The 27,183-nt window shown below is 40.9% G+C and overlaps 1 long non-coding RNA gene across 2 annotated transcripts; it reads left to right on the forward strand.

Moving 5' to 3' along the window:
* Positions 1–590: 590 nt before the first annotated feature.
* On the forward strand, positions 591–26,515 carry LOC139800794 (uncharacterized). Of its 2 annotated transcripts, none has more exons than XR_011727933.1 (3): positions 591–1,349; positions 14,395–14,589; positions 26,309–26,515. It is a non-coding gene; the product is annotated as an uncharacterized lncRNA (long non-coding RNA). The 2 variants fall into 2 exon arrangements; XR_011727932.1 differs by lacking the exon at positions 591–1,349 and adding an exon at positions 2,157–10,573.
* The last annotated feature ends 668 nt before the right edge of the window (positions 26,516–27,183 follow it).

Raw genomic sequence — 27,183 nt, forward strand, 5'->3', positions numbered from 1 at the left:
GATACTGATGTAAGACGATATTTCTATGGAAACCACATCCTGCATTATGGAAGAGAGATACTGCAACACATGTTGGTATCAGAATGACAGCTGTAACCTTCCATTCAAGGAGAACAATTGATCTTGACTTACTTTCATTTGAGTTTTTCTAACAGAAAAATCTGCCACATATCTTGTGGTGGACAGGATGACGTACAAAATCCATTAATGCAGATAAAGTTTGATATAGAGAAAAAGAGTGAGCGAGCTACAGGCCTTAAACTGCCTTTAAATTGAGGTGAAGTTCAAGGTGTGTGGATTGCCTATTGAGTGTTTTATTTCCTGTAGGCTCTTTCTAAATGTTTTGCATTTAATTAACTTGGATGTATAACATATTTCACGAGATTACTCATGTTATGGCTTGGTAAAGAAATTTTGTTATTTCACCACAAGCCAGTTCTGTATTAGATTTTTGTTTTAGTGAGGAATTTCTAAACACTGAATATTGTATTAATCCAAATTACAAGTGAATTTCTTAAGGATCAGATCTTCAGTCCAGTGCCAGGGAAGGCTTTGCAAGGAGGTAGGCTCAGTGCTGGACAGCAGTAGGGTTAATGAACCTGAATAAATGCAGCAGCCAGTAATTCTTTAGTGGGTGCCTTGGAACAAAGAGAGGTAGATACATTTTTCCAGAATCTAATCCAGCATTTCCAAGAACACAATTTTGTAGGCAGGCATTGTAGGTGTACTGTAGGGATGTATATTTTTCCCCCTGTACAGCATAATTGCTCATACATAGCCCTGTCACCCTGTTTTTGTTTAAGGTCGTGATTTAAGACAGCATTTATTCATGTATCCAAGTAACTTCTCTCCTGTTGAGCTGCTCAGGAAACCATATGCCTGAAGACACATCGAAATCAGACCTTTCTAGGCATATTTTTTTAAAAGAAATTTAAAAATTGCTATAATTGGAACTTAACTTTTTGCCAAGAGAATTAAAACACTGAATTGTGTGCCAGCCTTAATCATGTTGCTATGGTTCTCTTGTCTCAAAGAGCATACGTTTAGGACTAACTTTATAATCTTCAAGTTATTGATTCATCAAGTCACAAAGGGCACGCTATAAAGACTTCTGGGAACTGTGTCCCCCTGTGTGCAGCAGCCCACTACATTCTTACTTAATGTATGGCTAAACACATGCTTTTTTCTGTTTTTTTATGCAGTATTTGTGAAGAGTTGCAGTTGCTCCTAAGTGTGGCAGAAAATGATTTATACCTGTCCTCATGAACACTGATTCTGGAGTTGGAGTAGCCTAGCAAACTAGCTTTATGTCTAGTTTACACTTAACAGCCTTTATTATAATTGTCAAGGTAAGGTAAACTGGAGTTGTTCCAGCAAGTGGGGACTGTAGGAAGTTTAATCTGATTCAAGTATTTCAAGAAAAATTTATGCAAGAAGGCCTCCAAAAACTCTTTACTGGCTGTTCTCGTAAACAAGTTGCTTCTTTCCTTTGTATAAGAATTGTTTTCCTTGATTATGTTTAGGTTTTTGTTTTCTAAATAACACTTTTTCATCAAAAGTCTCCATGATGACAACTGGCCATATTATAGAAGTAAGAAAAGGTGTATTTTATGAGATGGTGTTGGCAGATGGCTTGGTACTATCTAATCAAAGAGTGTTATCACATCATCCTTCTAATCAAAACTTGTGACAGTTAAGGATGTTCTACATTCAGTTCATCTCCCCTGCCTGGCAAATGAAACACACCAAGCAAAGTCAGCAGAAACTCTTCTGAGGATGCAGACTTTTGCCTGTTATCTGTGTAACATAAAGAACCAGAGGCAGAAGTTGAGTCCTGCTTAACAGTACTAAACTCCTAGGCTATGGGTTGCATGAAGACACAGGCTTGGTCCATACTATTTCAGAAATGCTGAGTTACAGAACAATTAGCCTGAATATTGATTTATTTTTTTAGTGTTGTTGTAGTAGTACTTTAAGTTATCTGGTTAATTTAGAAGCTGTGACTTGCAACTCGTTCTTGGCAGACTGAAGCACTTCTTAGTGAGATCACAAGAATCCTAAGAGGGGCTGAAGCAGAAACAGATCCAATATCTTCACTGTCTTAATAGAGTATAATGAAAAAAACCCAACAACTCAACAGCACAAGCATCTTTTTCTCACAGTGGAATTTCTTTTATTTAAAAGAAATCTGCATTTACTCAAGGCTAGGATGGTTTCAGAGTGCTGGAAAAGCTGGCAAAAGCTTGAAAGAACATTGCAGTTTTGGGAGTCGAGTTTTCAAAACCTTGGGTTTAATCTCTCTCTGAATCTCCTTTCTGGTGGCTGTGGCTCAACACGATGATTTTTCTGCTTAGGAGAGAAGGAGGTAAGTGTGTGGGGATGAGAGGGGTGGCAGACCTGCTGAGGGAGGTTTGTACCTGCCCTTCTCACAAGCATGGACACTTAAGTCTGTCCTAGGAGTAAGATGTTTGTTAGACATCAGCATTAGTGTTAGCAGTGCTCTGGGTGGGTGTGTGCCAACTAAACACAAGTATTTGAATCACTCTCAGGAAAAGTAAACGTAGGGATTTTAAGGCTTGAAATTTCATTGTGTTAATCTGTCATGATGTTTCACATAATGTCAGCCAGACAATTTCATGCATGGTTGCTCTATCAAAAATCATTGGTTTTGCTTGAAACAACGCATTTTTTAGAAATGCTTGTTTTGATCTGGCAGTTTTAAATTTCAGATGTTGGGCAATAGAAAACTGACACATTCGTTGGCAAATTGTTCTAAAGACTTGTGTTTACAAGTGCACCCAGTTTTTTAGTGTGAATTAATTTTGTTTTAATCTCCTATGATGGATTTTGCTTTTTGGTTTAATGCTGAGCTATGGCTGAAAGAACCATTAAGCTGGAAGAACCTATCAAGCTTCTTTCAGTGTGGGGATGGATACCTTGGGGTTTATCATGACATCAATGAACATCACAGGTTGTTGGCTGTGTCTGCAAGGCAGATTTTCCTCACTGTGATTTATTCTTCTTGTCCTTTTGGAGAGATTTTTAATTTTTTGAATTCCTCTTTTAAGCAAGACCATCATCAGAGACCCAATCCCAGTTACAATTGCATGGATCATTATGGGCTGTATTTCCTGGCTGCTGCGACTCGTGGTTGTAAATCAACAGGAGATTCTTTTGTGGTTTCACATGTCTTAATGGTGAACAGGCAGAGCTTAAACAACACGAAGGAATTCAGAAGTAGCTGTTGAATGCCCTGTCTTTAATGGCTGCAGACTGAAAATGTAGTCTCTCCAGCGTCATCTTTATGATTACCACGAGATGGCACCATTACATAGCTTAACATTGTCGTCATCTCTTGGGTGCTTGAGACGGTGCCCACGATTTAAAGGTAGCCCTGGTTGCCTTGGCTTCTTCAGAAAAGGTTACCCCGTTCAGCCAGGGGAAGATGAGGGTGTGGTAATGCCATTCAGCCTCGTTGTATCGGTGGGGTGTTGTATCTTGTGCGGGCTGGGGATTGAGGTTTTCAAATAGTTGTGAAGCTAAGATGAAGTCACAGAACGGTATGAAATGCAGACTGCATCCAGGTTGTGTCCCATCATATTCCTGTCTCCTCAGGAAGCCTGGGTGGGACTCCTCCCTCTTGTGTTTCACTGGAGCCCTTTCAGGGTGGTTCAAATGACATTTTAGTGTCCTCTCCTATGGATGAAGAAGGGAGGGAACAGCATAAACTTTTATGCTGTTACCTCACAGGATCCTTCTTAACATTTGCATATCAAGGATGCACAGAAACAGACAAAATTACAATGTTCAAATAGAGTTTCTGCTTTGTCAAACGTATCACTCAACTGCATAAAAAGAGCAAGCATCCAGCTATAGATAGTTGTTTGGGATTGACTTCAGCTATAGTTAGTTATTTGGTATTGACTTAGGCTTTCCTTTATGTGCTTCTTGTTGCAGATGAGCATACAATAAAATTTAAGTACATGGGAGACAAAATTAGGAGTTTGTAATTAGCCTGCTTTTCAATTTGTTTCCTCTCGCAATCCAATCTGATAGTGAAGCCTCAGTTTATTCTTCTCTATTTGCCTTAGACTTTAACCTTGGTTTATTGAATTTTTCTGTCTTGAAGGTTGTTGGGGTTTTTTTGGTGGGTTTTTTTTTTTGTTTTGTTTTGTTTTTAAGAAATCTTTTTGGGTTTAATTTCAACTGAAGGCTGTGGTTTTGGAAGATCAATAAACTGTATGTCCCAGCCACCTGACAGTTAGAAGAGTTGAATTTTTTTTTTTTTAAATTCTCAGGGAGCAGATCAGAGGTTGCATTCACCAGGATGAGTACATTTGGGGGTGTAGATACTCATTCACCAACATCTGATTTGTAAATTAATAGCTCAGCCTCTCTGGGCTGTGGAATGTTAAAGGTCAGTGACCATGAGAGGAGAAGCACTTTGGAGCTACGTGTTCTCTCTGGTCAACAGGAGTGCCCCTGGCTTAATGGCATTAATTTCATGCTGCTTTTAGAAGATATAGATGTGCAGCACACCTTCAATCCTCCTACCTGAAAGCAGTAAACCCCTCCCAGCTTTCTGCAAGGAGGGAGAAGAGGAAAAACCCATCCTGAAAGGATTAGTTCAACTGTCTCATTTTCTATGCTTTCCCTTGCTTGGCATGTCCCCTCTCTTCTAAGCCTTTGATAAGCATCTTAACTAAGATGCATTTTTGGTAAACACTGTCTTCAAGCCACCTGATATAAAAGGGCCTTCTGATTCCCCCACCCTCTCCAGATCTTGGGGCTGGCTCAGTCTTTTTAAAAGCTATTTCTCTTTTGCTGCATGCAGAGCCCATCTGCTGCAATACAGACTGAAATGCTGCTTTTATCCTTGTTTACCTAGAAGGTTGGTGGGTAAATCAATTGGAGTGAAAGACGTATTGTCCCTCTTTGCTCTGTGTCACAAGCACAAATATCTTCCTTTTAAAGCATCTCTTGGTAGAAGCCAAAGCCTTTGGCACAAGCCACCTCTGCTAGTTTGACCTCTTTTGTGCATCTGGAATGGAGGAGCAGCTCTGAGAAGCACAGAACAAAACCAGGAAAATAGCAAGAGAAAAGGTCAAGAAGAGGTCTTGCTCCCTGTAGACATCAGAAGTTTCTGCAAGATGATATTTAGCATGTCCTGCCTGAACAGTTAAGGCATCAAAGACACCAGTGCTTGGATAGGTAATGTCCTTGTGGCTTGTTGGGTGGATCACAAAGCCCATGGCTCTGGCGTAGTGGGGATGGGAGGGAGGCACCTCCTGTCTTTCTACTCATTGAGACTGAGAGCTTCAGAGAGCCTTTGGCTTCCAGCGGATGAATGTACCATGTTGTGTTACTGGCCTTGCCTGGCTTTTGACTGACAGGCCTGAGCTGACAGGAGTGGTGCTGTGGTCCTGCAGGGGAATGGGAAGGCAGATGTCTCCTGAAGACAGAGATGGCACCAGTTGGAGGCAATAGAAGTGCTGGATTTTTGCCTCTGTGTCTTCGCCTGGTCATGGCCTTGCAGTGACTTAATATCAGACCAGCCAGTCTCTTTGGTGCAGCATAATTCCAATGGCACAGATGATTCCCTGTGTCTTCCCATTCCATCAGTGGGACCTGAAGAGGAGGCAAGACACTGATAATTCACCTCTCAACTTAGCAGGGTCAGGACAAACAGGCCCTTGTCCTACGTGAGGAAAAAAGGCACTAATATTAGAAATCCAGGAGGCAGCCAGTACCAGGACCCAGAAATGCTGGGAAACACAATCCAGGCAGCTTTGATGTTAGATTCTTCTGTGTATTTGCAGCAACAGATTGATATAACTCTGATCAAAGAATCATCTTTGCCAAATCCCATGGCTGAACCCCTGCCCAGGACAGTAAGCTCATGTGGTGATGAAATGGACTGAGTTCTGTTCTTCGTTATTGTCACAGATTTGTCACAGTTCCCCGGTTTCATCTGCAACTTTCCATGCACAGGTGCAGTTCTGCTTCTCTCCTCTTGTATCCTGCCCAGGAGTAGCAGGAAGCCTCAGATGAGCCTGCTTTCCCATGCAAAACCCTGCCAGTATCTGCAATTGATTCAAACTTACTTACCCTGAATTCACTTGTCCTCACTTAGTAATAAACATGGACTGCCAGGTTTCACATATAATGTCTTTAAAATGCAAGTGGAAAAGAAAGAAACCAACCAAGCCCAGGAGAGAACTCAGTTGACACAGAGGCACATGGTCTAATGCCAGTTTGGCTGAAATCTTTCCTGAATGCTGGAACTCATCTAGGGTGAAGCTCACTGTTTGCTGCATTCTGGTGCCGACCTCACTTGTACAACAACCATATCAGCACACATCAGTCTTGCCTTCTTGGCCACAGCCCCTGGGTAGTTTGAAGCCCACTGTGTCCTGATGGTGGGAATCCATGGGAGCCAGCATCCCATGCTGTGTGGTGCTGCCAAGGGAGCAGCCTGAACCCAGGGATGCTCAGGTTAAAGTTAGCAGCTGACTGACAGCACTGCTTGGTGACAAATGCCATTTGCATCTGCAGCTTCTGGTGCTGGGGAATGAACTCATTGTGAGAAAAAATTAGCCAGGATATAGTTGGGGCTTTATTAAAATTCCTTTACAGTGTTCTAAGTTGTTTAAAAAGGCATGGATGAGAGCTTTAGGGAGATGGTAGGTTAAGGAAGAAAATGAGAATGTTGGCTTGGAGAAAAGGGGGTGATGGATTAAAGTGCCTTTGTGGAAGTAAGTCTCTTTCCACATCAAACTGTAGTGTCAACCTCCCTAATTAATGCTGTTGTTTTTCTTCTTACTGTATGCAAGCTGTCCTGGTCTGACCTATTGGGTCATAAGATAAAAGAGGTTGCTAATCAGAACAGAGATCCCCTCCATGGGTTTATCCACATCTTTACTCATGAACACAAATAGAACAACACAGCTAAGAATTATGTATCAAAAGTTTAAAGAGGGAGACTGGGGAAAAAAAAAAGGAAAGAAGTCCATGTTGCTTTGAGGTGATTTTAAAAACTTAAACTGAGTAGGTCAATACCCCTTAAGCTTTTTGGTCTTTAATTCTCTTAATGGTATGGCAGAAATCGTTAATTGTATTATTAAAAAAGCTTTGAAGACTGTATTAATATAATGTGACCTCGGATCAGTCAAGATCACATTTTCATTATGATTAAAAGATTCCTTGTCCTGAAACATTGATCTCATCTTCAACTGAATGTGTCAGAAGCTGAAGAGATGTTTTCACATCTGGCAGTAGATGGCAATATTGCATTTCATTCTGCACTGAGCTCTGACAGAAACGCTCACCTCAGGAAGGGGCCGTGAACTTTTTCCCTCAGCTTCCAAGAGTGGGTTCGTGCTTACACGGTGTATGAAATATTCCAGAGGCAAAAAAGAATTCAGAATTGCATTTGAAATCCAGATTCCTTCCTTGGCTGGTGTCAGGTGCCTGAGTTTCAAAATGTAGCACCCGAACAGTCCTGATGTTTCATGGCAGCTCTGAGAATGGACATTTGGATGTTGGGGACTCTCAGCACCGTCTTCTAGCAGGGGATTCAGTGAAGCGAAACATGACCCCTGGCAGTAACATCGTGCACTTAGTTACAGGGGTTTTTCTAGCTTTTTAGTGGATTTTCTCCCTTTACATCAAGAAAGTGAAAGCTCTAGCAACTAGTTTAGTTTATACCATGACTAAGGAAGTTCAGAAAGGTACCTTGCTGACACGTTGTCTCCTTTTGTACTGCAATATTTGGACAGACCTTACAGCAGGTCCTGGAGAGGATGAGAAGAGACACTTTGCAAAGAGCTAGAACCAGGAAGGTGTGTGTTACAGGGTCGTACACACATTGACTGTGCTCTGCCCTAACGTGCTATGCTGCTGAGTAAGCTGACAAGGATTTCAGAATGCAAGTGACACCTGGGGTCAATGATTTATGAAAATGAAATATGGTGTGGCAGCTCAAAGATATGGGGTATGTAAAGTGCTACTCCTCCGTGTTCCTTTGGGCATATGCCATGTGTCTCCAGAGTTTGGTGAGCTACCAAGGTAATTGCCTTAAAATTCCTTGCTACACGGGGTGTTGTAGGATGGCAGGACACACACAAAGTGATGGGAAGCAGAGGGGTGCACTGGCTGGTGTTAAAGCATCAGTGCTGCTGCCTTTTCTATAAATAACTGTTGTCTGCTGTAATTTGTTCACATCACAGGCCATAGTGATCTTTTATATTATTGCTGGCTGCTAGAGAACTCCCAGAGGAGTAAAATAGATACCAGGAAGATCTTGCACCCAGCAGTTTGTTTCCCCATGCAACACGACAGGGTAAAACAGAAATAGTGTTTACCAGGAGCTGATGAGGAATTTTCTTCAGCAGGAAGGATGAAAAAAAGAGATTGTGCCTTTGAAATGATAGCAGCAGGCCATCTCTCATGCAGGATATTGCTGGGTCTTGTGGAAAGAGAAAATCTTCATAGGGTTTCTAGTGGTGAACTGAATGGGTATTATTATTTGCCACTGGCTTGCTTATGGGTATTTTTTGGCTCTCCACAAAATAACAGTGTCTTACAAGAAATTGAAAACCAGAGGGGAAAAAAAATAGGCAGTTGGCTTGTGTAAAATGTGTGTGGGTAAAATGTGTAGTGTACTCTATCCTGAAGGGTTCAGCACACTTCACAGACCAAGAATGCTGAATGCTACCTGCTACCTGCCACCCTCCCTTAAGTGCAGTCAGCTTGGAGTGGAGCACAACACTGAGGTGAAGCTGCCCAGCATCAGTAATCAAAGTTTTTAATAAGAGAAATCAGCAAAGCACTAGAGTTAGATGTTCAGGGAAGGATTAGAGTGGAAAGGGCTGAATTGCCAAGCTTTGGTCAGTAGTGAGCATTTGTAATAGTCACTATCCTGAGAACTGAGAGCTGTAGTGAACTGCTGCTGTAGAACTGTAGTGGCTTTAAGGCCACAAGGGTTGTGTATGTGTCCTCACTTTGTTTCTACCTCTGTTTTAAGCTACATTTGTCCCTCTGTAACACACAGTGTGCTACACTACATGCATTACAGAATGCATGCTTCACTGGCTTAATAAAAACTTTGCTCATGTCAACAAAGAATTTATTAGAACTGAAATCTTTCCAGCATTACACAGAAGCTGGCACAGGGAACAGGACTGTGGAGGGACTTGTCAACAGTCTCTCAATTGACTTTTGCTGACTGATGTTTCAAGATTAGGTGCTATTGTAGGGCATTTAATGTAAAAAAGGATTGCTATGGGATCTTAATTTCTGTCCTGGTTATTTGCTATCAGTGGGAACTCTCTGGTTCTATCAGTTTGATTCTTTGTGATTTGGAAGAAGCGTTGAAAGTCCACATAGTTTTGGGTCAGAAACATTCTTCTTCAAAATATTCCAGGAAAGTGTCAACATGACAGAAGTGGGGCAAAAAGTCTACAGGGAATAGAACAGCAGGATGCCTTCTGTGGCCTCGGACGGCCTCTCCAAGTGATTCCTGGCTTGAAAGCAAACTGTAGCGTGTGCTGTAAAGAGGCAGATACTGTACAAAAGCCTTTGCTCACTTATGAAAAAGACCAGGTTATACTGGCATGGATTTGCTCATCCAGAAAAGAATCAGCTTGCCATGATTGGGCAGGGTGCCTGGATGTAGTAGGGACATTATCTGCTCTAAATACTGAAGTCTCCAAAGCATTGAAGAATCTGGCCCCCATGCAGCAGAGCATTCCAGTACCATGAGACCAGACTAAGAGCTATGCCTGCTACCTTCAGCTTTAGTGTCAGCCCAGAGTCATATTCAGAACACTTGGTCATGTTTAACTTTTATTGTTTTCCTGTCTTCTTCCAGACAGGATCCACCAACTCTGTAGTGAGTGTTCTCTGTTCACTCTGCTCATGAAGTTGCATTTCTTTTAGGTGCCACCATAAGCAGCCTGCATGTGGCATATGGGTTTGGGGTGGTTATAAAATACTGCAACAACAATGCAAAGACTGATTTATAGTAGTTGCCCCTCGGACAGTAAAAAGCCAAACAAATTAGAGGGATTGTGGAGTTCATTGACAATAACTTGAAGAAATGGAAGAACTTTAGTAAAATCTGTAAATCCAGCTAGAAGATTTCAGAATTTTGCCTTCATTTGTAGACTGCATGGGTAGGAATTCAGCACTGAGACTCCTCAAACTAAAAGTGAACAAGGCTGAGAGAAGACAACACCAGTTCAGAAACAGCTGAGATAGTGACCTGTGAGAAGAAGGAAAGCTTTGGCAGTGTAAAGTCTCAGCTAAAAATAAAGCTGTAGAAAACGAGCACATCTCGTGTAGCTTGAGACTCAGCAGTAACCTCAGTGACCACTTTGTACTGTGAGAAGACAGCAATGAAACAAAGAATTATGTTTGGAGATGGTTGGAGTTCTGCAAACTGCAGAATGAAAACCTTTTCTCAGCATCCACCCTTGAGGACCACCCTTCAGAGCCCCTCCAATCCTCCAGAGTCAAACTGGTGCTTTCCACAACAGTCTGTGCTACTCTGGCACCTTGCAGAAATAAAAAGGTGAGCTGGTGAGACACTTTCTATCTCTCCCTCTTATTTAAGCAGTTCTTTTTTCTTCCTTGTAATTCTCATTACAAGGAACTAAATTCAGGAGGGAAAGAAAATTTCAACTCCTGATGTACGTTTAGATTGTTGTTTCACTAACAGTTATTTTATTTGCTGTAGTTTTCAGGTACTGGGAGAAGAAATGAGCAATCCCTCTGACACCAGTTTTCACAGTGACAGTAATTTGAGTAGGAACAACTTTGCCTGAAAATAAATAAATAAATATTATATGAAAAGCTTTGGATGGAGCTGCCATGTTCATTCTTGTTTCGAAAGCCCCCACAGGCCATGTCACATATGTGGGTCATGAGGTCTATTGATTATGTGTCAGACCCTTAGGTGTCAGTAATCAATAACACTAACCTGCAGAAAATGCAGCAGAGATTTGCTAAACCAACTCATCACATTGTTATTTTTTCTTATATTTAAGTTTTTTGTGCCTCACTAAAAATAGCAGAATGCATACCAGCAAAGACAGGGGAGACAAAAACATCTTTTGGCTGCCAACTCATTCACTGTCCATTTTCATCTGATTCTGCATGGTTCTTGGTGAGAAGGCAGGATGAGGAGGGGCAAGACAGGAAAGGGTATTTCCAATTGAATGGCTTCTGAGAAGTAGAAATGAAAGTGATTGAGATGGGAGGACCTAAACATTGTGACCCCGACAGCTTATTAATATTTAACAAGGTGCCAGATTTTTCTTTGACACTGGAAATTGTTGCGACTGTCTGTCTCCAGCAGCCTGACTCTGCTTCCTCAGCCCACCATATCTAATGTACCTGCTTCCAGGCTTGAATAGTTCTTATTCACAAATGCTTTCCTTTATTTGCTGTTTCTGAGAATAAAGAAGGTAGTTTGGCAGACAAAGTTATGAATTTTTTCATTCAAACTTCATATCTCCTCATGTTCTCAATAGGTCACTGAGCAGACTGTGATTTTTCCTGTGTTGGTTGTGGTTTTTAGAATAATTCCTCAAATGACTTTTAACAAAACATTTATTTGCTTTTTCAGTGTGCGTATTGCCTGTGAGCTGTTCACTGTGACAGTTGAGTGTCTTAAATGAAAGCAGCTCTGATGAGATAAATATAACAATTTGGAATTTATAGTCTTATTTTTACTTGTACTTATTTTATACTTGTAATCTTTCAAGATGGTATATGAAATTGGGAACATATTGGGGGTGGGAGAAAAGTCTATATCATAAAGATAATGCAGCATTGAACGAGCAGCACTCAATGGAGGAGATGAAGAGTAGGAGAAAATAATATCTTTATGTATTATTTAGGTGGTCTGCATGCCCAGTCTTTTGGTGCCTGTCTCACTCTCTGCATTATCTAGGTGGATTAGCTCCCTAATGTAGATGTGTAGACCTAAATGGCTTCTGCCAGGTCACACAGGAAGTTTGTAGCAAAGCTGGATATTGAATCTGTTTACCAAATCTCAATCCAGTGCTGTCAATATGTTGGTTTTGGTTTGTTTTTAAAAAAATACTTTCAAGCATCCATAAACATTTTTCTGTCTGTAATCTGAATTAAATCAGTTAAAAATTGAAAAAATACTTTTTGCTAAAGAAGGATATTTCTGTTAAATTGACAAAGGGAATGCCTTGGGTTTGCCTTTAGGAATTGCAAGGTAAGGCTATGAATTCTTGATGCTATTTTTGTGAATGCTTCACCATATGGGGGTAAACTTTGGGATGTCAGAGTTTAAGTGTATAGGGTTTTCTCTTGGACCTACTTGTCCATCTACATTGGTACCTTTTTATTGCACCTCTAGACCGATGCCAAGGAGCTTCTGTCTTTCTGGCTTGTTTGGAAAGTAGTCCAGAATATCTTTTAAAATTTTATATTGCATTTTACTGCTCCAGCTGCTCTGTAAAGTCTGATTCTGATAATTCATCTGTTCCCCTTAACAGAACAAGGCGAACATTTGGTGATTTGAGTTTACAATGTGTATTTATGCCTTGCCACTGGGGAACCTGCTTCCATTTTTGCATTTAGAAAGTTTTAAAATGGAACCTGAAATCTTTTCCCTCTCTTTACAACGTTTAAAAGGCAGAGCACCCTGTCCTGAGCTTTCTGCATTGTGTAAAATTGGTCATTGCAGTGATAATCCAGTTACAACTGTGCTCAATTATCCACTTGTGCTTTGAGTTGCCAAGTATTTGCCTGGTTGCAGAGGATAATTCCTATGTGGAAAAGTTGGGTAAAAAGTGAATAACAAGAGAGGTAAACCTGGAGGGAAAAAGGCTACAAAGGGAGGAGGGATGCTTGAAGTTGAGAACAGAGGCACAGAGGAACAGAGGTGGAAATAAAGAAGAAATGTGGTAAATGCTAAAAGGGCAGAGAGTCATGAAAGAGAAAAAATCCAGAAGAGAAAATAAGAAAGTGGTGTGGCTGGGTGGATGAGGTCTGGTCTAGCAGATGGAAGAAAAGATTTATGCCCAGCTTTGCACATGAACTGGGTGTCTGTGCACCATTTCTATCCTCTCATTGTCCTCAATTTCACCTTCTGTAAAATAGGTCCTGTGGTACTTACCCTCCTCTGAGATGCATGGATGGGAAAGGCTAAACAAGAGATACAGTAACACTGGTTATTCTGATTTATTGTTTTTCCTTTGCTAAGCCAGCATTTAGCCAATGGCACTCTGCCCTTTCTCCTGTAGGAGAACTAAGAACCTAAAGAAAGCAAAACACACTGCTCCTTAGCTCTCTTTCAGGAAAGGAGGGGGCTTTTAATTATTTAAGCATCTCCTTTTCATGTTGCTTCTGGTTTTTGAATCCTTATCATTATAGTTAAGGCTATGGGCTCTACATAAATCATTAAAATAAATAATAAATAAGTCATATCATTAAGTAATACACTGGTATTATTTATGGCTGTAGGGAGAGGGTAAGAATACTGTGGATAAGACTGTGTTTAAAATGAACAGAAGCCTTTGTTAGGCTCATCATTGTAAGCATCTCCTTCTGAAGTTAAGACATGAGCTTTTGGAAGCTGTCTTGGGAGATGGGTTTGTTCTGAAAGAATTAGGCACCAAGTTGACTCTGTCCCATTCTGCTGTCTGTTGGGCAGAACACAGGACTGAACACAGTCCCCTCTCAGACCTCTCATTCCTCATGTTCTTGATTTCTCCCTCAAGGGCAGCACCAGGCAGTGTGGTGTTTGGGTAGCATTGCTGTCCTCTTGTCAGGCTCTGGAACTGCTCAGGTCCTACAGCAGAACATGTAGACTTATTGCCTCCAAATTATTCCTTTGGTTAGAAGGATGAAAACCTGATATTTTACTGTTCTGCTCTCAGAGTGTCATTTCACAGCAGTATCACTCCCCTCTCCTACAGTAAAAGCAGAAACAGTTGTTTCATGTTGGGATATATATATATCTATAATATGTATTTGTAAACAAAGTTATGAAGGTGTCACTTCAAAATATGAAGAGAAAAAACCACATTAATTTAGTTCTTAATATATTCTAGTTAGAGAGTGTTCTACTTAATTATAGTTTTTGATCTGAATTTTTGTTTGTCTGATTATTTTTCCTTGGCTGAATTTTCCAGACAATTTTAAGTACTTGAATGAAAAAAATTGTTCCAGCTCATCTTGCTTGGGGCTCATCATGGCCAGGTGGCTGGGGACACAATTTTTGTAATTTGGGAAAAATAATCCAGGCAATTATAGAAAAGTTATCAGTGGGTGATAAGAAGTATGATTTTCACTATGTTTCTGGGCTGGGTGATGTCTTTACCTGGTAACTATGAATTTTTAACTATTTTTCAGGAGGACTTCTTTAACCCAGATGAATTATGGAGCACCCTGCACACAGCCACACAGCCATGCACGGGAGGAGCAGTGCACTGGGATGGTGCCATCCCACAGCACACCCAAGGGTGAAGTCTGGAGTGAAACTTTGCAGTGTGCAGCAGGACAAGACACAGTCAGTGAGCATCCCTTCAAGGCTGCCCAGTTGCATGGGTAAAACTTTGGATGCTTTTAGGGCTTGAGAGACAAGGCATGGGGAAAGAGCTGGGCCAGGTTGCTCTGAAGGGTTTGAAGTGAGGTGGGACATAGCACAGCTCCTGTTGTTGTCAGATGCTTTCTTATGATGTTTCAGCTTGACATTTTCACCTCCTCCTGAACCCTAAAAGTCACAACCATAGGGGGTTCCCATTCTACTGACTACTTTTCCTGCACTCTGGGCCAGCTTTGGTGGGAATCATACCAGTTCTCTGGAAGCAATGGGTTTTCTCTTCCTGGGGAGATGCTGACTGGGTTTTCACAGTATACAGAGACTCAGAGACACAGACAGTAAAAATATATGAGGCAGATTTGTTGCCTCCACCCTCAAGAGAAAAATGCATGGTGTTTAAACTCACAGCAAACTCTCACCATTACATTATATACATTATATATGTTATATACATTATATACATCGTATACATTATATGTTATATACATGATATATGTTATATACATTTACTATCAAACCCAGCTCATGAAGACCATATAACACTGCTGTAAGGGGTGTCCTGGACTAGAAGGAGGTGAGTAGTGGTACTTGCAGGCAGTGAGCTGTGTTATATCTGTGAGTCCTTTATCCCTAAGCACAGGTTTAGTTTTACTTGCTGAGGTGCTGTGTTCTACAGGTGGTTATTGTCTTGAGTGCCTTGCAGAGCTGGGGGTAGAACAAATGATGCATTATTGTTGTAACTTTGCTGGACTTACTGCTTTTGGTCTTGTTGACACCTCATTTCTTGCTGTTCGTGCCTTTTTCACAGGAATCTTTTCTTTTTAAGATTAAAAAAAGCGTTTCAGATTCAACTCCTGAGCACCTTCTTGAAGTTCTAGAGTAACTATGTTGTAGGACTTACCTTCTCCTATACAACTAGAGTCCAGTCTTCCCTGGCAATTCCTATCTTAAGGATATCTAAATACAATTTCCTGCCCTTTGTATTTGAACCAGCTACATGGGCCTGGCTCCAGTGAGGTGAAAAAAATCTGAAGTTTCTTCTCCCCTGGAGCAGGATCCAATCTAACTCATTGCTAGTGAGAAATACCACTAGGTCAGCATGACAAAGGCTTGGAAACTGAGTGCTGTCCTTACCCTTGGTGAAAGTCCTCACCTAGGAGCTCAGCTCACTGCACTTAAGGCAGAGGTTCAGTGCACTAAAGCAGTTCATGCATGTAGCCAGCACACTCTCTGATCCCCTCACCCAGTCCCACCAATCACTGGTGTAGCTTCCCTCTGCTTATGCTGAAAGGGCTTTAATTCTCTTTTAAATAATTCTTAAGTGTGAATTTTTTCAGTACAAGACTGGGAACCATGACTAATTATAAAATCATTACATGATTAAACTCAATTAACTTCAAATAACCCTTGAAATTTGCTTAATGTCAGCCCTTGGCCCTGCTCGAACCAATAAATATTGCTCACCTTTTGTAATGGGTATGAAAAGAGGTGGTTGCAGAGCATGATTGTTCAGAGTCAGGGAACAGCCTTACAGAACAGGGTTAAGCTGATCCCAAAGAGTTGAATACTGCCACATCAGGAAGGGGAACAGTCTTCTGCTCCTAGCTGGGATATTTTTTCCCTCAGTATTTTTCTCTCAGGTAATAAAGCTTTGAAAATTCTTTCCAGTTTTCCATTCAGTAGTCCCAATCTGCTCTGAAAATGTTAATAAGGGTTACCTCACAAAACCACCAAGGCATGGGAAAGTAGTCTCATCCCCCTCTAGACAAGGGATACTAAGATATAGATGAATGAAATGAATTGCACAGATATCAGTGGCAAAAGCAAAATCCTAAGAGTTCTGATGGGCTATTTTATATTTTAGCTAAAACTCTGTCTTGCATAATACTGCAAGTTTCACATAACTATGAAAGAAAGGGTCTCTTTTCTCAATTACTGGGCACATCTGATCATTGGGTCTTTTTTTTTGTGGGTTGTTTTGTGGTGGTTTTTTGGGTTTTGTTTTTTTTTTCCCACTTTATGAAGCCATCTCTGGATGCAGTCTTACAGCTAGATCCTAGCAAGAGAGCTGGCAAAAGTGTGCAGAAGAATCCCAGCAGCTATATTTCTATGCTCAGTTCCTGGGAGGACAGAAGGGGATGTCATTATTGCTCCTGTTCCTGGCAATCTGCTCTGACTGGGAAACTGGAGCAGGCAGTAGCATTGTTCTCACTGAAGGCAGACAGTAGATGATGGATAGAATTTTTCCAATGGGTAATTAGATGGGCATGGTAACTAGACAGTCATAAAGATGCCTGATCCTCTACTCACAAATGTCCCTTCTACAGTGGGCTGGCCATGAATGTTCTCAGAATTTCATTGACTTCCAGCCCTTCTTCATGAAAAATCTCAGCGTTCTTGCTGGGTCCTGCCTGAAAATGGATTTACCTTGGAGAAAAGATTTCACTTCCCCTCACTCCCTCCCCTTGGATTTTTTCATTCTTTTTTCTTTTTCCTGAACACAGCACATAGCTCTGCAGTGGCTGTTAGAATGACAGTATTTGGGAACTGGCACTTAAGGAAGGAGATCAGTTGATTAATGCACCTGTGTGTCTTTGGGCTTCAGATTTTTCAACACTAAATTTTTTTTGTGTCCCTTTGTGATGAATGGGAGAGGATTATCAGTGTGGACTATTAACAGAGTCATCATTTCTTTTGCTGAAACTTTTGTAGCTCTTTATAGACTCTTGAAGGACATTGCATGAGGTCTCAACCCATTTATTAAACAATAGAAGTAGTGAGTGAGAGAGAGGGGGAAGGATGTAAACACTCATCCCTAAACATGAGTGTTTATATCCCCAGCTTGCTGTTTGAGTCTGGTTTCATGGCTGGGAGTGCCCTGGGGTCATCATTGAGCAGCTTGTTCAACTGTGACTTCTGAATGATGAATGTCTCCACTTAAATTACAGATCACTACCCTGTAACAAAACCCACCACTATTATTGGCCTCTGCAGGGGCATCAAAGGGTGGCTGGGCAGTGGTGGAGGGCTTCACCTGCTACAACACTGCTTGCTGCCTGATGGTAAATGGAAATTTGTCATGGCTCTGTCCTGGAGGGTGTTTGATGGGGAGGTTTGGCTCAGCACTTGCCATTCTGTCTTTTTACTATGGATAGAATTTTCCTGTCTGTGGTACTGCCCATCAGATTAGTTAGGGTCAAAAGCTAAAGACTTGGATTTTTGACCTTTGAATGAACCTCACAAAAATAAAGACAAGGACATCAGTTCTACAGTGCTCTGTCCAGTACTTGAGGATGGATTTGAACATCAAAGGATGGGTAGTTCAGGAAGACAGAGACACAGTTGTATTCCTGAATTCAGAAGAGTGTATAAATTACCCTCCTCTCTTTGGGGGGGGGGGAAAACCTCCCTCAAGGGTCTAGCTTATGCTTGCTGTTTGTATTGTGTTTTAGCCTGACCAGTCCTGATAAAAATGGTTTAAAAGAAGCAAGTTGGGGTCCAAAATGGCCGGGAAGTGGAGGGACATTAGGACTAATTGCTTCCATTAGAATGCTTTGTGGAATGGGATTAGTTTGGGAATGTCTGTGTCTGTTTGGAAAGACAAAAAGCCAGTTATCACAGCAGGCTGCTCATCCTCTACCTATTGAGAGCTGAGCAAAGTCCTAAGACGTCCCATTTTCCCTTCAAAAAATGAGCAAATGTAGCAGAAAAAGCAATGGTTCAGTGTGCAGTAAACATCTGGGCCAGCCTGGAGTGTGCTGCAGCCAGAGCAAAGGTAAATGCTTGGCAGCAATTTCCTCCTAGCAGCCTGTGGTCCTCCTCTTGCACTGATCAGAGTGGTAACACCTCCCTGCTGCCCCTGACAGATTATTTTTGATGCTTAATGTCCCTTTCCCCCTGCTAATTACTTGATCACATTCTCTCCCTGTGCCCTTTCCACCTGGCACTGGCCTGGTTTTGTCGTTCTCCCATTCTGCTGCTGCCCTCACCAACTCTTGGCTATTTATTCTTAAAACTCTCTCCCCCTCCTCCTGCTGGCCATTCCAAAGATAGTAATTAATATCCAAACTATTTGGATATCTGCAGTTTTTTGGGGTTTGCTGACCCTCAGCAATCAGGTGTCTAATGCTTACTGGTTGGTGGGAGCAGGGAAGGGGGAATGAAAAAACTCAGATTTCTTCCTTTTAATTTGTGCTTTGTTGCTGCTGATTTGACCTTTAATCAAGTGCCTGGCTGTTTGCTTGCTGGTGGTTTTTACAGGATGGTCCCTTGTAAATATAAACAGAAAAGGCAGGAGAGTAATTGAAGCTTATAGACCATTCTTTTATTACCTGGGTGCCTACTAAAGGCAACTTCCAGTTTCCCCACCTGTCTCTTTGTTAGGTTGTCTCCTGTGCCCATCCACTTGTGCATTTATTTAGTGGGGATATTAGCTACTGGATCATCCTCTAGCACTGTAAACGTGTGTTTCAAAATAAAGCCAGAGATACAAAGTGTGCTGAACCCATTATAAAAAAAAAAAAAAAAGGGCTTTCCTTGATGGCATTTAGCTCAATAAACACAGTTTGTCAGAGATGTCTTTATCTCCTTACATTTAAGCGATTAAATGTTGGTAAAAATAGCTTCAGAAATAAAACACAAAGAGAGCTTCTGGCAAAGCCCTGTCCAGTTTAATTCATACATTAAATATTTGCTAGTATGGTCAAAAGCTGAATGCTCAGATATTTTGCCCTTTGAATGAACCTAGCTAAAATAAAGACAAGGCATTGAGTTCTGCAGAAGCTGTCTCCAGAATACCAGGATCAATTTAAACATCAAAGGATGGAGAGATCATACAGCCAGCTAGCCAGCCATATTATTCTGCACAATTAATGCTCAGAGAGGTGTTTCCTGAATTCTGAATTTGTGTAGGGAAGATAATATTAAAATTTCAGAGTTTTAATTATGTAAGAGACAGTCCTTGATCCTTAGCTCCTGAAAAACAGAACAGTTTGTTTTGCATTAATGAATGTAGAGAACATCCCCCAGTCTGAATCTCTGCATTGATGCAGTCTTTTTTACAGTCAAATTAGCATTTATATTTCTAAAGGTAGTTTTTAGACAACACAATAAATAAATGATATGCTGGTAACCTCCAGATGGAAGAAGTGGTGTTCAGGCAGCATTTACAATGCAAATGGGCAAAAGATTCCATAGGGCTGGCTCTGCAGGTCCTGGGCAGCAGGGAGGGCTGAGGCCTGATCTGGGTCTTCAGACCCCTGCAAACTCCTTGTATTTTGGCAGGGACAAGCTGGTGGGACAGGGCTTAGCTACAGAACACAACCAGTCCACCTCACCACCAGGATCTGTATCTCAGGCTGCTGGGTTCAAAATGCACCATTGGTGTGTGCTGTAGAGTTAAATGCTGGCAAGGTTTTTCTCAATTGAAGCTTATTTATTTATTTTGAGGTTGAGCTCTTTGAGAGTAAGGTCCTGAGAAGAAGAAGAGAGAGCTGCAGCCAATTGCTCTGAACAAATGGAGCTGAAATTTGCCTGATGTCCTCTGCAAGTCCACACATTTTAGCACAGGCTGCAAAGGCACACTTGTGGGTTTGGTTTCAATAGCAGCTTTAATCTGGCTTCATAATTTCTGTGTATGACTTGTTTTAATAAGATACTGACCAGGATTTCAGGCTAGAGGAGAGTTATTTTTTGTAGTTCTGAACCTTTATGATTGGGATTTTTTGATGGCTACTCAAACTTCATTTCTAACTTTAATTATCTAAATAAGTATCCTCATTTCTGTTATGTGATTTCAAGGGTTCCTTTGTTTTTAAAGGCTGTAACATGATTTATGAAGTTACCCAAGTACTGGTCTTTCGAAAATCTTAGCCATGTTTATTTTCTTATTTTCTATCTCCAAAATCTAGCTGTTTGTTTTTAAAGTCAAGGACTGTGCTGGGTCATGTGGATTTTACTATACCATTTAGTTTTGAATAGTAAATGATATTAGGAATGGATTAAAATAAATAAAATGAGGCCCAAGGTCCTGATCTCTCTCTGTTGAAGTAAAGGAGAATTTTGTCACTTACTTTTGTTGGATAAATCAGAGAAATTCTGCATGGTGATGAAATACAGTGTTTGCTTAGCTTGGCTCATGGGGTAGTCCATGGAGTTCCTTGCCTTTGGAAGCTGTTGTCTTGCTGTTCATAATTAACATTACAGTGCTGTGGGTTCTGCATATGAAAATCCAGGCTATTGTAAATTGTGGTTTCCTTGCCAACCATATCTCAGCTCTTCCACTTCTGTAGTTGTCTCTATGATGCTTTGTGCAGTATTATTACCCCTCACCTAATAATGGAGCTGGGCAGATCTGCAAAATCTAGCTATTATTCTTTCCATTTGAAAGACACTAATATGAAAATAAAAATAAAATTTAACATGTTTCTCATCCCAAGTAATTCCATTCTGGAAGCCACAAAATAAACAGACGTGACATTGGGAATGTTTCAAAAAGATTTTTTTTTTTTTTTTGGCAAAATGCTTGTGGCTGATGAATTTGCATTCATAAATGTAAGCATTTATATCAGAATTGTGACTGAGGCATTAAAATTGACTCTTCTGCCAAACTTTAGGTCATATAGCTTGATTTTCATATTTTGAAAATTTCATAGTTGGAGCAAACTGCTGCCAGCAAATTACAGACCAAGGCTTATTCCCAGGAATGAGTTCCTAATGAAATTCAAATAATGAATGTATGTTTGTGCCTGTGAAGGGGGAGGAGGCTGATCTCACTGGTAGTGTCATTCACTGAACATTATTTGGGCAAGTGGCCATGGAGAAAAGTTTCTTGAATTTCTTCTTTTTTTTTCTCTATGATTTGTCCCCAGATGATATTGATCTGTCTGGATCTGCAGTTGTGGGCAGAGCTTGTTGGTTCTCAAGAAATTTTTTGCATGTTCCTGGCATCGTTTTCTTAATTGGAGATAAGAATTCAAAATGCTAATAACAGCTGCAAGTGATGTCAATTGCATGCTTATACCCCATGCTGAAGGCATTAGCAAGACCTTGGTCCTACACTTTCCTTGTTGAGACAATTGTTTGCATTGCTTGATGCCATGTTACTTTGATCTAATGTCTAAATCAGGAGATAAATCTTGGTTTATCCTAAACAAGGTTACTCTGCAGATGGAAGATCTCTCCGATCCAACTCGTGCCATTCCTGCATGATCCTGTAGGATGCAGATGCCTAGGAATGAGTGGAATGTGGCAGTTTTCCTCTCTCATGGTAACATGGAGCTACATCAGTGCAATTGCACTTTAAAGCTCAAAGAAAGAGAGCAGGATCTGGCACCACCCAGGCTGTGGCAGAAGGCATCTCTTTTGGGTTTTTTTTTAAGTCTCTGGACTGCTATGAACAAAAGTAATCAGGCCAGGACCATAGCAGCTGTAATTTGGTGGCTTTGCTGTCTTCTGTTGAACAGTTCTGTGGGATCCAGCCCAGTGACTTCTACACATCCTCTCCATACCTGCTCTTGTGATGTCCAAACTTAGCAGTCTGGCCACCTGCAGCATCTAAGGTGTGATGTGATGCAAAACTTCAATGCAAAACTGGGATGTTACTCTGCTTTCCTTCTCAGACTTGTTAAAATAGAGTTTTTGGTAGGCTTTTGAAGGCAGATTGGTTCCTGGATTGCAGGGCAGCACTTAGCTGGGAGGATGAAAAGGAGAGGGTCGTTTGTTGTACCTGAAGACAAGGAGGGAGAGGTTGGAAAACCTTAGGTCCTGCTGCCAAAGGGAATCTATTCTCAAACTATGGCCTGATTTTCTTACCTAGGGTATGTTTAAAGAGGGATTGGCATCAGGAACAGGCCATTAAGCAATTGAAACTCTAATAGAAAAAACATAACCTTATCACAGATTTTTTTTAAAAAACCCTCAGAAAATAGCTCAAATATAAGGTTAATTGGAGCCAGAAATGTCAAACTAATGTAGCAATTTACCCTGGGAGACTGCCCTGGCCTTTGAGTATAGCAATAGTACAGACTACTGAGTAGAATAGTGAAGAAATATAATAGGATTTTATGTAGTCCCCTGTCATATTAAACGTTCTTTGCAATTAATTTCTTGTTGCAATGTTATTTTCACTGACCTATTTTTTTTTGACCTCCTACAATCTTTAAGCTACCAAAGTAGGGCATACGGGAATTCACATTTCTTAAAAAAAAAAAAAAAATTAAAAAAAAAATTAACTTAAACTACTATCAATATACACATTGCAGTGTAGACTGATATTAACTCAGAGTGGTACAAAACCACCATTGGCTTGTTCTAGAGTAGCCTTTAGTCTATGAGCTGTACTGATCCATTCAGGAAAATGCTGCTTTTGAGCAGCTTGTTCAGAAGCAAGCGGGAGTTTTCTTGGACTGAGAGCTTGAGGATGTCTGCCCTGTGAATGAAACATGATAGGAGCTCTTCTTTTCTGGTCACTGTCTCTGTTTCTTCTGCTCTTAACTGGACATCAAACTCATAGCTTGCTGTTGTCATCTGGTCTGATTAGTCCAAAGCTGATGGACTTGAAATTAGCAAAGATAAAAAACTCAAAGCTGTGGAATAGTCAGGGAATCCTGGTAGGTTCCAGGTGTTCTGACTCTAACTGAATCCTTTTCCACGTGAGCTGGCATATATGATCTGTTTTCATTTTTTAATCAAGCATTACAGGTGATGTGCCCTATATATTTTTATACCACTTCCAAAGTTTACTACAGAAGTGGCTATATTTCTCTGGAGGCCTAATGTTTGTGGAAAGCATCTCAGTGTCTGAAGGTGTGAGTGGGTGGGATGGTCAAATTTCAAAATAGATCCCTCTGAGGGAGTCTGAAACCTCCATACAGAGACAGATGTCTGCTAGAAACCATTGGGTGGTACGGGAGGAAAGGGGAATAACACGATCTCTGGAAATCCCTTTCACTTCTATACTACACCCTGGTGTTCAGGTTTGCAGTCAAGGTGACCAGCTCAAAAGAGAAAGAACTATACAGGCAACAGAACTTTCTGGTTTTAAATAAGAACCCTTAACATGAGCCCAAATGTTTTTCAAGCAAGTGTCCTTAACGTTTTTCCCGGTGGTGGTGAGGATTTTTTTTTTAAAGTGGAACTGGAACCAAATATCATTGAATCAAAGAAGCCAGCATTAATCAAAGCACTTCAAAGAGGTTCCTCATCAGTTGCCTGGAGCAACAGAATCTACAGTGTATCATCTTTCTTATGCTAAGCTGGAAGATTTCAGCCAAGAGGATTTTGTCTGTTTGCTCTCCAATGAACACAGAAATAGTATTTTCAAGGTTTCTCTAATAGTTCAGTGAATTGATCCATTTAGTCATTGTAATTTCTGAGGCCCAGACTTAGATTTCCCAGGAATATTTTTCATATGAAAATCAATCAAACCAACCTGTGAAATGAAATATGTGGTGGGTTGCCTCTCTCAGCAAAGTTACAGAAGGGTTTCCCACTCTTGCACTGTTTCTTTCTGTTCTTGCTGTTTCTAGGACATTAAAATGGGTCCCCTATAATCCCTGGTTCCCTCACTCCACATGCATTTCATTTGTAGCTCATAGTTACTTAGAGGGAGCCAGCAACTCAGTGGGATAAACAAACATGGTTCCATGTTCAAGTGAATACCCCTCCCCTCAGATCAATATTTTCTGGTGTTCCCCAGTAGAGAAATTAGGGGTGCTGCTATTCACTATCTACTTCCAGCAAATCTGTTATCTAAAAACTTACAGGTGCTCAGTACACCAGGTGATTACTGGGGTGTGGAAAGGCCTGAATTTTAGATCTTGATACTCACACTTGCACAAGCAGTTGATAAAATTCTCACCAGCAAAACCCCTTTGTCCATCCTCGGGATTTTTAGGGCAGCATCAATAGATACCCAGACTTTTCATGTTGCTTGCAGTTGCTAGAAATGAAATCCAGCACACCTGAGCGTTGTGATCAACCTGCAGTAATGTTGATGTTGGAGCTGTGTTTTTATGGTTTTTTAGGTCACATGTTGTGCACCTCCTTCCTAACGAGTCCCAGAGCATTTTCCAGAATGTGTACCCATGGGCTGAGTCCCAGTACCCCAGCTCTGGGCTGGAACGTGTTGGCAAGTCAGCATGAGCCACACTTTGCTCTGGTTGTTAAAAGAGGAAGTGAAGAACAGAAGTTCCCCAACTGACACTGCAGGGGGAATTTTAGTGCAGCAGAATGTAATTATCCAAACTGGAATATGGCCAGAATCCTCGAGTTAATAATACCCTCTGCTCTTACAAAAAAATACCATAGGATCTTTAATGACCGCCAGCGGTCAGCAGGCTTCACATCACAGCACATCTCCAAGATGGATATTAAAGGGATCAGAAGTGTAGGTATTTCAGTCTTTAACATAACACAGGTATTTGTGGATGGTCCTGGCTGCAGCCTTCAGGTTCAGGAGGGAATTGGGTTAAATAGCCAGGGAAGAGATATTAGTCTTAATGAAAATGATCCCATTAAAGGCAAATTGGTGAAAAAACAGGCTAGATGTACCCTGAAGTACCCTATAAGGGAATATTTGAGTACACTAAATCTTTGGGTACATCAAACCTATCATCTCCATTGACCATCAGGCAGTTTGGAGGAGGGAGGGAACACAAAAGGTTAACAGCATTCTGTCTACAGTGGGGTCAACTCCTGTGGAAATCAGTCTATGAATTTCCCCTGATTTCAGTAATAGTGGGAACTATGTGCAAATGAGTTGGGAAATGGGTGCAAGTGGCAAGATTACAGTGTGTTAATTAGGCTGGCACTGACAAACTGTACAAAGCCTGGGAACTTCCACAGCAGGAAAGAGAGCACATCACAGAGAATCCCTTTCGTCACTACTGACTTGTGCCACGGGACTTCAATCAAAAACCAGACCAGGCCAATTTTAATGGCTTTAATGAGAAATTAGATGAAAAAAATTCCTTTGTTAAACTGTCTGTGTACCTTTCTACCATGCAACTCATCACAGTGGTAGATGAGGTGCTAATTATCTGTCTTGGCTGCTTTTTCTGAGGTTTGTTATTTGTTATTCTGTACTCCACCTGGCATCAGAGACTCTGATGCTTGGGATCAGTGGACGTTGCTGTACTACCAGCTGTAATAAAGAATAGAAGGCCAATGATCCTGGATGTCTGTTGTTAAAATGAAGGAAAACTTGCACAGTTCTGCCCCTTGGTACATCCCAGTACATTGGTACTTACATCATAACAGTATTATCTCAGGGAATATAAGTCTGCTACAGGATATTGCCACTTTAACCACCTGAATTGCCTTTTAGTTCCAGTTTCAACTCAGTGTCAAAAATATTACCCCTGTTTAAGATTAATTTGTGACAAAATGTCATATTAATACAGCTATATTTCCCAGGGGATAAATATGGCCTTTTGAAGAGCAGCCATGGCAGAGTGCTATATAGGACTACTGAGAATTATCAACAGGCTTTAGCTGTAGCAAATGTCATGCTACCAGAGGAATGGTGCAGTTTGCAGGTAAGTAGAGTATACAGACTGTTTTATTGTAAGAGTGAGGTTGTGATATTTCCTTCCTATTAATCCATATCTCATCCCTAATTATATTAGTACCTCTCACTGACACCTGATTAAGAATCTGAGGAGGAAGCACTTAGTTACCTATAAATCCATCAGTATTGTAGCATGTTTATTTTTGGCATCTTAGGTGTTTGGGAGGCTGATGTTTACCTTGAGATTTGTGCATCATTGATGCAATTACTTCTGATTTACACCAGTAGGTTGAGCCTTGCATGATGCTGAGGAGTTCACTTGTAATGGGCTAAATCCAGCACCAGTTGGAAGCAGTGGTAATTTGAGTGAAACCAAAACCAGCTGCATCTGCCTGTGCTGAAGCTGACTTTGGAACAGTTGATCAGGTATTCTCTTTGTACTGAAGTAGAATAAACTTTGTATTTCAATGCACTTTTGGTACCTGTAGAACGCCTTGGATATGTCTGAGCTATTGAAACTAAAGTTCTTAACAGCCTTCAGATGTAAAGACAGGCAAGATGAAAAAAAGTCTTAAAACTAATCTCTTGCCTCACAGCATTCTACCAAGATGACTCAGAAAATGACAAGGGAACCAAACTGCAAATTAGGCTTTAGTGTTTGTTGAAGACATTTGCCACTAGTAAAAATGAGTTATTGAAACAGTAAAGCTCAGGACTTCAGAGAAACATTGATTGACAACAATAATTACAGCTATTCTTGTTTCTAGAAGAAATACAGTGCAGGCTAGGCATAATAAGTGTATTAAAATTATATTCTAAATCTGAGCAGAATTAGACGTAGGTGCAAACGGTTTAAATGTCTTCTGTCCAAATTTCTGTGCATTTTTATGTCTAAAAAGCAGCAGTAGTTACCAGGCAGGTGTGTACAGTTCCTGACTAGTCAGCTAATCACTGAATGTTTTCTAAATAAGCCTCTAAATAAAAATTGTCTTGCATCAGTAGTGTTCAGCCTGGCGGATGGGTTTGGGTTTGGTACCCGAGCTGGGCTCTGTGGCAGCAGGGTCAGGCCAGGAGTTCAGCAGAACAGATG

This window comes from Heliangelus exortis, chromosome 11 (genome assembly GCF_036169615.1).
Source record: "Heliangelus exortis chromosome 11, bHelExo1.hap1, whole genome shotgun sequence".
In the NCBI taxonomy this organism is placed as follows: Eukaryota; Metazoa; Chordata; class Aves; order Apodiformes; family Trochilidae; genus Heliangelus; species Heliangelus exortis.